Below are 12,564 nucleotides of genomic sequence, written 5' to 3' on the forward strand. Positions count from 1 at the left end.
CGCACAGGAGAATTTCTATTAGGGTGTCAGAATTTTACCTGGTTAGAACACAGAGCCATAACAGCTACCATCACTTATCAGAGTAGCAATATGGTAGTTGGGTATTTTTTTCTGCAGTACACTCATTCATCTGGGTCATACGAATTACCCACCCTCTGACCTGGCAGTTCAATAGCTGTAGCTGATACCCACAAGTAACTCACATTAAGATAGGCACTGGTACTCAAACAAGACACTTCCAAATCCTGGAAGAGTGTGCAGGAATCTATTTAAGGACTCTGCCATTTCCTTCTGCTTGATTTAAATTACATTGCCAGTGTGACAGTCAAACTGTCTTGTACTAGAAAATTAATCCAAGAACCTCATTTGTGTCAGTTTGCTTTTCAGTGGCATTGGCTAGCAAACACAGAAGGATGATGAGATTCCATTGTTAGCCTAGTGCTTAAATCAAGGCTACAGGCTCTCTTAAGTATAGATAGTGATTTTAGTGAGTTAATACGCCTTTCCTTGCCCTGACAGCTTGCATTCTAAATGAGATTCTTTCCAAATCCCTTACATAGGGGGAACTCAAAGCAACTTAAAATTTGAAACAAGCCAATGTCTAGTAGTTCACACAACATATTTAATCAGGAAGCTAAATCTTAAATGTAAAGAATTTCCGATTATCATGAATGTAGACTTGGGCCACAGTAATAACTGAAAGGTTTCTTTTATTTTTGCTTTTGGTGGTGAAATAAAGACTGTGGTCTGGTAATAGAGTTATGCATGTGTGTGTAGGGGAAGCACTTATTGGCCATTTTTCTCATTTATGTCTTTCATAGAGCTGGTATACACTTATTGTACTCAAACCTCATTCCAGCACACCATTTACTCTTACATGGAAGTAACTTTTCTTCATTGTGCCATGATCCCCTAGGACAGTGTGGAGCGGGGCTGGACAGTGGGAAAGAGTCTGTTTTTTCACTTACCTAAATTTATGCCCATTTAATTTTCAGGTGACTTTTCCTCAGATGTGCCCACCCCGCCCCAACCCCTGCCATGGAAACCTTCAGTCTTTCTACTAACCATGTGAATGTACTTTTTTTGGGTGGGGGGGATGGAAACTGATGAAAGGTTTGTATTTTCTGTACAAATTGATGCCTAGTGAAATAGAGACACATCTGTGGATGCAGAAAGCCAAGGCAGAAGAGGTCTTGGGAATATTTAGTTCAGTTCAGTCACTCAGTCGTGTCTGACTCTTTGTGACCCCATGGACTGCAGCATGCTTGTCCATCACCAACTCCTTTGGGGCTTACTCAAAACTTTGGAGCTTACTCAAATTCATGTCCATTGAGTCACTGGTGCCATCCAACCATCTCATCCTCTGCTGTCCCCTTCTCCTTCTGCCCTCAATCTTTCCTAGCATCAGGGTCTTTTCCAATGAGTTGGCTCTTCACCTCAGGTGGCCTAAGTATTGGAGCTTCAGCTTTAGCATCAGTCCTTCCAATGAATATTCAGAACTGATTTCCTTTAGGACTGAATGGTTTGATCTCCTTGCAGTCCAAAAGACTCTCAAGAGTCTTCTCCAACACCACAGTTCAAAGGCATCAATTTTTTGGTGCTCAGCTTTCTTTGTGATGCAACTCTCACATCCATACATGACTATTGGAAAAACCATAGCTTTGACTAGATGGGCCTCTGTTGGCAAAGTTATGTCTCTGCTTTTTAATATGCTGTCTAGGTTGATCGTAGCTTTTCTTCCAAGGAGCAAGTTTCTTTTAATTTCATGGCTGCAGTCACCATCTGCAGTCATTTTGGAGCCCAAGAAAATAAAGCCTATCCCTGTTTCCACTGTTTCCCTATCTATTTGCCATGAAGTGATGGGCCTGGATCTTCTTTTTTTTGAATGTTGAGTTTTAAGTCAACTTTTTCACTGTCCTCTTTCACTTTCATCAAGAGGCTCTTTAGTTCCTCTTTGCTTTCTGCCATAAGGGTGGTGTCATCTGTATATCTGAGGTTATTGATATTTCTGCCAGCAATCTTGATTCCAGCCTGTGTTTCATCCAGCCTGGCATTTCTCATGATGTACTCTGCATATAAGTTAAATAGTCACCTGAAAATCAGCAACATCCTGGGGAAGGCCTGGGCAGAACAGAGCACTTTCATCAAGAACTCAGGGAGTGGAGAGACCCCAATTATAATCTGCATGTCGCATGTTAGCTCGATAAAGCACTTAAAGGTCACTGTCAGAACCATTGTCATCAGACACTGGTGTCAGTTAAAAGTTCAGCTCAACAGAAGAACCATCCCTGAGAAGGCTTCCCTGGTAGCTCAGATGGTAAAGAATCTACCTGCAGTGTAAGAGACCCAGGTTCAATCCCTGAGTTGGGAAGATCCCCTGGAGGAGGAAATGGTAACCCACTCCAGTATTCTTGTCTGGGATATCCCACGGACAGAGAAACTTGGTGGGCTACAGTCCATGGGGTCGCAAAGAGTTGGACAAAGAGTCAAACGTGACTGAGTGACTAACACTTTTGCCTTCACTTTCATCCCTGAGAAAGGACTCAGCACGGAGGTGATCCTTGCCTTCCTGACAGTCAGCTCCAGACACTGGAGAACAATCTGGCGAGACTTGGAAAATTGAACTCACGGCTTCTTCCTGGTGCGTCAAAATCGAATTCCAATCCTTATACCTTCGTCCTCTCACTCTGATTTGTACTTGAATATTACACAAAATGAGATGACCTTGTCTGCCAGAGGTGGAGTCTGATTTACAACTAACTGCTCATCCCGGGGAGCGGCCACGGCCAAGCATAACCACACGCTGCTATGCCTTTGGCATCGTGCTGGCAATTTCACAAACTGTCATCAGCACAGTCCTAAATATGCCAGGAAATCTGCAGTCTCAACACTGAAGGTTTGTTGTGTCTTCAGGATCTGTGAACACACATCTGGGAGGAAGGGGTCAGCCACGTGTTTGCTTTCAGGCAACTGTATGGTCAAAGTCGTTTTAAATATAAAGCGGGCTCTGAGTTGTTAATCTCTCAGTGAAAGAAAAGCTTTTTGCTCTGACCTACTTAGGCTTTACCAAGGAGACTGCGGGACAAACAAGAACTGTCCTTGTCTGCTGTAGAGACGCCAGAAAAATGATGAGAAGGGCACACCAGGTCCTTTCATAAAATAAAACTGTCTTAAGCCACAACTCGTAGAATTCCTATTCGGCTTTTCCAGACTTCACATACTTCTGCAACATTTGAAGAAACATTTTAAAAAATATGTTAAAAATTTCTCTAAATTTTAGCTGTTTTATCATTTGGTTCTGTAGCTAAGATATAAATAGTTAACATATGTGTGGGAGTTACTGGTTTATTTGAACACCATATTAAGAAATCTTTTGAGATGTGTGAAGTCGTGGCTATAAATATGTTGTTTTTAGAGCCGGGGATCTCACTGATGGGTGCTACACATCTTGAAGTTACTTGAAATGAGATTTTCTGCAGTGATATATTTGTTCTACCTAACTTTCCTGTGCTATCAGGTACTGAAAATAAGGAAAGAGTAACAGTATATGAGCAAAGATGAGAGAAATACATATTTTCATATATATATATACATACCTATTATGTAGACTATGCCTACTACATATATAATATAAAATACATATTATGTATATGATATACATTTTTTTTGATAATGAGGCTACAATAAGAAAAAGAAAAGTTGGCAGACCATGTCAAGATGAATCTCATGTCTTTTGAGTCCTGGTGGAATCATTCTGGCTTTAAAGTCTTACATTTTGATGATGGACAGATTTGATTTAGCTCCGTATTTTTGGCTCATCCACTTTAAATCATTATAACCTCACCTTGTTTTCTCCACTATTTTCTACAAGTTACAGAAATTTCTCCTCTTAAAATATGACTTCAATCCTAATTGAATAATAACATCTGACATGTATTGAAGGCTTCCATGGGCATATGCAAAGCAGTTTGATGTATTATTTCATGTAATCCTCAGAACAACTCCATGTAGGAGTATTATTAACCCTATTTTGCAAATGAAATTATTCATATTCTGTGAGGTTAGGTAACTTGACCATAAGGCTAGCAAATTGTTGAACTAGGACACAGTAATAGCAAATGTTAATCTCAAACTCCGAATTTATGCCCCCCTTTCCCCTTTGGTAACCATAGTTTGTTTTCTATGTCTGTGAGTCTATTTTTGTTTGTAAATAAGGTCTTTTGTATCGTTTTTGAGAATGGTTTTGGGATTAATAAATACACGCTGCTATAAATAAAACAGCTTCCCAGGCGGTGCTGGTAGTAAAGAAACCTCCTGGCAATGCAGGAGATGTAAAGAGATGCGGGTTTGATACCTGGGTTGGGAAGATCCCCTGGGGAAGGGCGTGGCAAACCCCTCCAGTGTTCTTGCCTGGAGAATCCCATGGACAGAGGAGGCTGGTGGGTTACAGTCCATAGGGTTGCAAAGAGTCGGATATGACTGAAGAGGCTTAGCACACACCCATATATAAAACAGATAATCAACAAGGATCTATTGTATAGCACAGGGAGCTATACACAATATCTTACAATAACTTATAAGGGAAAACAAGCTAAAAAAAATGTGTGTGTAACAATCACTTCGCTGTGCTCCTGAAACTAACACAACATTGTAAATCAACTGTACTTCAATAAAAATAAACTAAAAACCCACAATTGCTAAGATTTATATAGCATTTATGTAACACATAGAATCTTCACATCAACCCAACAATGGGGGAGAAAAGAGTAACAAGAATAACTCGTGAAGGCAGCTGTTTAAACCTTGTCAGTTTGACTTCAACTCTGAGTGTTTACTGTTTGTTACTATTAAGATATAAAGGTGTGCTGTCCACATGGTTGCCACTAGATTCACACCACAATTCAAATTTAAACTAACAATTTAAAACAGTCCCACTGTGTAGTGGTACTAGCTCCATTCAAGTGCCCACGGCAGATGCTACTGGCCCAGTGGAACCCATTCAAATCAACTTCTTCCCTACTTTTCTCTACTATGGAGCCTGGAAAGCGAAAAGTAATTTCTCTTGCTGCTGGGTGTGGTCATGTTATTTATTCGGATCAACAGGTTAAAGGTAGATATCTGAGAAAGGCCTGTCTTCTTATTTCCCAAAAAGAAAATAAGGAAAGTTTTTTTATTTACACTACCCTTTCTTTTTTCTTCTTGGAACGTGGATATGATGCTTAGAGTGCAACAGCCACTTTGAGGACAGTGTCCACAAGCAACTGACAATACAGCAGGAAAATAGTAGAGACTTCTGGTGATTCTCGTGACAACTTCTTCAGCTCTGAGCTGTCTGCTCTGGGAATTCTTATTGAGTGAGAAACATATACTCCATACTTGTTTAAACCACTGTTTGCGAGTTTCACTGTCACTGTTGGTGGTTGCCCTCCTAACTGATTTGAGATGCATATAAAATCTAGAATTAAACAACAGCAACAGCATCAAACAAGTGCCCAATGGCGATATGTGGCCTCATCCTGGATAGCACTGCTTCATTTATTTCCATCACCACACAACGTTCCTTAGAAGAGTGCTGATCTATACTCTACACAACGTTTTCCTGAGGAAATTTTAGTCAAATAGTGTGAACTCTAGAAAGAGACTCAGACGGTAAATTGTTTGCCTGCAATGTGGGAGACCCAGGTTTGATCCCTGGGTCGGGAAGATCCCCTGGAGAAGGAAATGGCAACCCACTCCAGTACTCTTGCCTGGAAAATCCCATGCATGGAGGAGCCTGATAGACTACAGTCCATGGGGTCGCAAAGAGTCAGACACGACTCAACGATTTCTTTTCTTTCTAAGTTTTATTGCCAACACATGAGCTCATCATCATTTGAGGTGGATTAATTTAACTGATGGACTGTTTGATTTATTTTTATTCTTTTTATCGTAAATTCCATATGGGAGAAATTTCTGGTTGTGTCCCTAAATTCTGGAAATTTTGCGTCCTTATTTCAAATCTGTGACTCCCCTTCCAGGGTCTATGTAACTCTTAATAAGTTTCCATTTCAGAATGTCAAGCGGTTAAACTATTTTCAAGGGGAAGAGAGGTGCAAGGGAGTATTAAGAATTCACTCTGGCCTTCCATGGTGGTTCAGGGTTAAGAATTCACTGTGCAACGCAGGGCACATGGGTTTGATTCTGATTTGGGAAGATCACATGTGCTGGGGAACAGCTAAGCCTGTGCACCATAACACTGAGCCAGAGCTCTAGAGCCATGAGCTGCAACTTCTGAGCCCATATGCAGCAACTCCTGAGGCCCGTGTGCCCTAAAGCCAGTGCTCCTCAACAAGAGAAACCACCAAGATGAGAAGTGTGCGCCCTCTAGCTAGAGTAGCTCCTGCTTACAGCAACTAGAGAAAAGCCCCTGTGCACCAGTGAAGATCCACCACAACCAAGATCAATCAATCAGTCTTGAAAAATTCACTCCAAAGATTGGAGTTCTCCCAATAAATAAATATACAGAATTCTTTGCTAAGGATAATGCTGTTTAAATGAACCATCTCCCCCACATTGCATTCCGCTTAGTTATTTTAAATATACCTTGTCTTCTCTGGATGGTGTGTATAGCTTTATTTTAATGTTATTTCAAGAATAAAATAATCAAGAAGAAATGTTCTTACTTTGACTATTTTTGGTATTTTTATGGATATCTAAGTTGGGTTCTTCTCTCTTCATTTTTTGACTTGAAAATGAGAAAACGCAGCTTGCTGCCTAAGTGCTGAAGTTCTGGGTACCTGTTGGATTTGTTCCAGTTTATAACAGTGCTCTGAATGATAATTTCAGAATTGACTGGATGCATTTCAAATGGAAACCTGTTTCTATGGCAACATATTGGATTTACAGACTGAAAGACTATTCCAAATAGCATTAATGAAAACTGCACATGCACGACACAAGTCCCCTTCTTCCCTAGAAAGCTCATTAAAAGGAATAAAAAGCTAGAGCAGGCTGAACCCAATTATCCAGTTGCCTATAGGTTGTCCATCCTACCCAGCCTAGAAACAAGCAATTTCGTGGCCAGTATGTGCTGAAGGGAGGGTGTTCCTTACTAGGGCAGCTTGGGTGCCAGCACTAGTGAGGTTAAGGAAGCTGCCACTGGTTACTTGTGGGAGCAACTTGCTGGGGGCATGAGCTAGGCATTATTTCAGCAGGTGATGGAGCCTTGGGCCTTGTCTTCTTTTTTTTAAAATTTATTTATTTTTAACTGGAGGATAATTACTTTACAATATTGTGTTGGTTTCTGCCATACAGCAGCATGAATCAGCCAACCAGTCCATCCTAAAGGAGATCAGTCCTGAGTGTTCATTGGAAGGACTGATGTTGAAGGTGAAATTCCAATACTTTGACCACCTGATGCAAAGAACTAATGCATTGGAAAAGACCCTGATGCTGGGAAAGATTGAGGGCAAGAGGAGAAGGGGAAGACAGAGGATGAGATGGTTGGATGGCATCACTGACTCAATGGACATGAGTTTGGGTGAACTCTGGGAGTTGGTGATGGACAGCTAGGCCTGGTGTGCTGCAGTCCATGGGGTCGCAAAGAGTCAGACACAACTGAGAGACTGAACTAACAGAAAATCATACAGTCAAATAAGAGTGTGAGCATCCACGTGAATAGTGGTACCTTAGGTTGTTAGTATGGGGTTAATCTTCCAGGGTTTGAGTGAGGGTGAGTCTCCTTTCCTTCCCCTAGGATTGCATCATCAGTGGTTCCTCATTTGGGCTTCCACCAGCCATCATTTTGAATCTTTCCTGTGAGCACCTAAACAAAACCTCCGTCAGGGAGGTGTGGGGTGTGGGTGGGGCAAAACCACAATTCAAATGATATTATAATGACATTCTAATGTGACCAAGGTTACTAGAGGATGGCTTGAGACACCCTCAGTGCTTGTGTCAGGCTGGGCAATCTGCTTGAGTCCAGAAATGAAGGGGCTGCGGTGAGCTGCTTTGTCTTTTAACCCCGTTATCAGCAACCTGTGCCTTTTCATTTGTGCATGTTCCACTGTTTCCAAGGTCAGAGTTTCTTGCTCAGATGCCACAAAGTTTGTGTTTTAGATGCCATTCTGTGAGTCATGGCCTCATTAAGTGCTCTTCCTTCCCTTAATGCCTATAGGTGAGGAGGCTGTCCTTGGTCCCTGCCCTGTCTTCATGCCTCAGGCAGGTGACTCAGAAGCCCGTTTCAGAGCTGGGGCTGAGAAGGAGGAGTCCAGGCACCAGAGCAAAATTAAGGACTGGATTCAGTGCAGAGAAACCGCTGGGGAACAAAAGGAAAAACACGCAGCCATCTGGGACTGGAGTGGTGAGGAGGATGGTGCTGCGCTCAGTGGCCTTGGAAGGTAGAGATATTTCTTTGAAGGAAAGTCAAGTCTGTTTGTAAAAGTGAATTGAAAGTGAAAGTCGCTCAGTCGTGTCCGACTCCTTGCGACCCCATGGACTGTACAGTCCAGTGGAATTCTCCAGGCCAAAATACTGGAGTGGGTAGCCTTTCCCTTCTCCAGGGGATCTTTCTGACCCAGGGATCGAACGAGGGTCTCCTGCATTGCAGGTAGATTCTTTACTGACTGAGCTATGAGGAAAGTCTGTTTACCCTGCTGTGTAATAGATATGTCTCCCTCCAGGGTCAGGCCTGCTGGGCTGACTGCACATTTTAACTGGGGTTTCCTAAGCTCTCCTGCAGCACGCTCCATCCCACATACAGGCCTTGCCTGGCCATCTTCATGCCCACTGTGGGAACTGGAGCTCAGGGCCCAACACAAGTGCTGGTTCTCTGGCTCCAGCCACAGAGAGTAAAGCTGTTGTGTGTCTCTGAGCCTGCAGTCTCCCATCTCTGCCAGCATCTGTGAACATATGGCCACTTGTCCTGTTAGCTTGCCAGGGGTTAGAATTTTAGACCCTTGACAGGTCTCAACAGTCAGTAGGGTTTGGAAGTGCTCTTCACCTTCCTTACCTTGAGCCCTGAAATACTTTAAGAGACTGCAGTCATTCAAGGCACCAACAGATGTGGCCTTAGGCTCTGCACACTCTCCTCACTGTAGCGAGCATTTGGTGGGAAGAGCCTTGGCCTTTGTGAGTAGGTCTCTGGCATCCCTTGCTGCCCTGTTTCCCAGGGTCTCTAGCATAAAGGATGGAGAGAGATAATTTCTAGTTGCACACATGTAATCAGATTTTGGATTTGATAATGATCCCTAGTTTCAACCTTTTTTGTCATGTTTGTGCAGGATCATTGTATGATCATTTGGTTTAGATTGTGCAATTTTTGTCATCAATGGTTACTACCATCTCACATGGATACTGACACCTGCCTTGAACTGGGTTTGAGGTTTTCTGTGCTTCCTTAGATTTGGCTGCCGTGAAACATGTCATGCATGTTTACGGCTTGCCTGGAGGTGACACTTTGCATGACAAGCTAATATCCCTGAAAGCGAAAGTGTTAGTCACTCAGTCGTGTCCAACTCTTTATGATCCCATGGATTGTAGCCCACCAGGCTCCCCTGTCCATGGGATTTTCCAGGCAAGAATACTGGAGTGGGTTTCCATTTCCTATTACAGGGGATATTCCCAACCCAGGGATCAAAAACTCCGTCTCTTGTATCCCTGCATTGCAGGTGGATTCTTGACTACTGAGCTACCAGGGACGTCTCATTTTTGAGAGAGTATAACATTTCAATGTGCTCTCCAACATAAAGCCTCTACAGGTTTTCCTCAGTAAAAGAGCTTTAAAAAAATGACACAAATGAACTTATTTGCAAAAGAGAAATAGACTCACAGACATAGAAAACCAACTCATGGTTACACAATGAAATAGGGGTGATGGGTGATATAAATCAGGAGTTTGGAATTAACATATACATATATATAAAATTGATAAACAACAAGGATTTATAATAGAGCACAGGGAACTATATTCAATAGCTTGTATAAACTGTAACGGAAAAGAATATGAAAAAGAAAACACACATATATAAAAATAACTGAATCACTTTGCTATACACCTGAAACTAACACAACATTGTAAATTAACTATACCTCAAAAAAAAAAAAAAAAAGATCTTCATGGAAAGCATGGAAATGTGCCATGTCCAGGATTTCTCTGAGAAAAATATATCATAAAGATGAATGGTAACAGTATTGTAAAGACATTTTATTAAACTTTTCCAGATGTCAGCAGCGTTTCATAACACACAGTATTGGAGAATTTGGAAATAATTGAGACCCTGACAATTTTAGGTCTGGTTGTTGATTCTACCACTTGTAACTCTGGTTATCTAACTATTTTTAAGATTATTTTAATTTTTTAAAGTCGCTGAATAGCCTTGTTTAGCCGCTAAGTCGTGTCCAATTTTTTGTGACCCCATAGACTGTAGCCCCCCAAGCTCCTCTGTTCATGGATTTTCCCAAGTAAGAATACTGGAGGGGGTTGCCATTTCCTTCTCCAGGAGATCTTTCTGACTCAGGGATCAAACCCATATGTCCTGCTTGTCAGTTGGATTCTTTACCTTGAGATGATGTAGCTTAGGGGCACACACTAAAAAATGAATTAAGGGTTAGCACCAAAAACTCTGCCTCTCTGCCAGTCTATTCAGAGAGTCACAAGGGACTCTACCATTGGTTGTCAATGGTCAAGACTCACTCTCATTACCACTGACAGATGCCAGTTCCTTTTCTCCACGTGTGGCTAGTAGAAGGAATTCTCCTTTGGTTTATGCTTTACCAGTGGTCAACTGTTACAAAGCAGATGATAAGACTGACATATAGGGAGAAATTTGGAGTATAAAACATTGTTAAGAAAAAGACAGCAGACATGAATTGCTTCAGGAACATCCTTGCAATTATGCTGGATCCAAAATATGTGGTGCTATAACTTAGATTTAAATATATGCTGAGAACAAATACACACAGCTAAAATGTAAATTATAAATCAACAGTTTTTATCTCTTTTAGACAGTTCTTCATAGCAACTTTATGATTCTATTTTTCTTTGGAAATATATAGGACAAATTGAAATACCAAAACTTAAGCAACAAATCATATTTATACAAGACATTATTATTCACTCTAAGGAGAAATAATTAGGAACAAAATATTTCATACATATGAATAGAACATCCTTTTTGCCTAAGGTCACAGTATTTATTTGAATACTTTCAAGGATATTATAAAGTGTATGAATTTGACTTGGGGCGATTTGTAATCCATCAATTAGCTGCAGGTTGTTTTGTTTATGCCTCACATTTGATTGAATTCATGTAGAGTCTAACACTTTGTTATTTCCACTCTTCCTCCATGTTTTATTACTTAGTTTTGCTTAACTCTTATAAAATCTTCTCTATGTAATTCTTCAGATACATTATGCACGATGGGCTTCAGCCCACAGGAAACACCAGTGTGGTCTTAGGTTATTTGATTTATCAGAGCTTTGATTTCTTTATATCATAATATTGAAATTAGAACAGTTATTGTGCAAACCACTGGAAGGATTCCAGATGATACATACAGAGCATGGTGGCAGCTTCCACAGTGGCGGTGAGGGTGGGGGTGGGGGAGGCGACTGGTGGATCGAGCTACCCCTCTCTTGGGACCCCTCCCACCTGCACTCCTGGAAGAAGTGGGAAACTGGTCACACGACATCTCCATCTTTAGCGAACGGACTCAACACGGGTCCACAGAGGCCGATACTTGCCTTTCTTCCTCGCCCACGAAAGCTTTCTTCCACGACTGGTCTTCCCAACAAAGCCCTGCAGGACCTGTATTGAACTTGGGAGTAAGTGCTTCTTATGAATGGACCTAGGAGTTCAGGCTTTCTTCCTTGAAGATTTAATGTATAGCCCTTAGGAAACCAAGAGGAACAGTTTTCATAGGAAGAGAGAGAAATATGAACTTCAGGGATGGGTTTGCTAAGAGGGAAGGAGAAGAAAGGAAAGAATACCAAAATACAGGAAAAAAAGAGATTTTTGCTTTCTCTTCCCTAAATAAACAAGATCATCTACCAGGGTCCTGCCCTCGTTGGATCCAGGGTATCCGAAGCGGTCGGTGAGGCGAGAGAGATATTTATTTAATTAGAGATATAAAGAAAGATTAGGAAGGAATAGTGTAGGGGAGAAAATAGAGGAGAAAAGAGGCTGATGTTCCTTGGTTTACACGGAAAATCAATAAAGTCTTGAGGCAAGAGACTTGCACAGTCTATGTAGGCCGCAGGTGCCCTCCTGGTCTCCCGAGGGAGTGAAGATGCAGGGCGCCTTCCCGTTCAGATCTTAGAAGCCCAGGCAAATAAATAGACACGGCGGACCTCTGTGCTCCAGATGAGAACTAGCCTGAAAGAAGAGTAAGAAAGAAAAGACGACACGGGGAAACCAGACCTTCTAGAAACTGGCCTGTCTCTTTATTTTTCAGGAAAGCTTTTATACTTTAAGTTGTACATAGAGATAAATGTAAGAAGCAGAGTCACGCAGGGTCAGCTGCTCTGACCCTAATCTAAAGACAGAGTGTTCTTTGCATACCTTTGTTCTTGCAAGGTTCTTACGT

This window comes from Budorcas taxicolor, chromosome 14 (assembly GCF_023091745.1).
Source record: "Budorcas taxicolor isolate Tak-1 chromosome 14, Takin1.1, whole genome shotgun sequence".
Classification (NCBI taxonomy): domain Eukaryota; kingdom Metazoa; phylum Chordata; class Mammalia; order Artiodactyla; family Bovidae; genus Budorcas; species Budorcas taxicolor.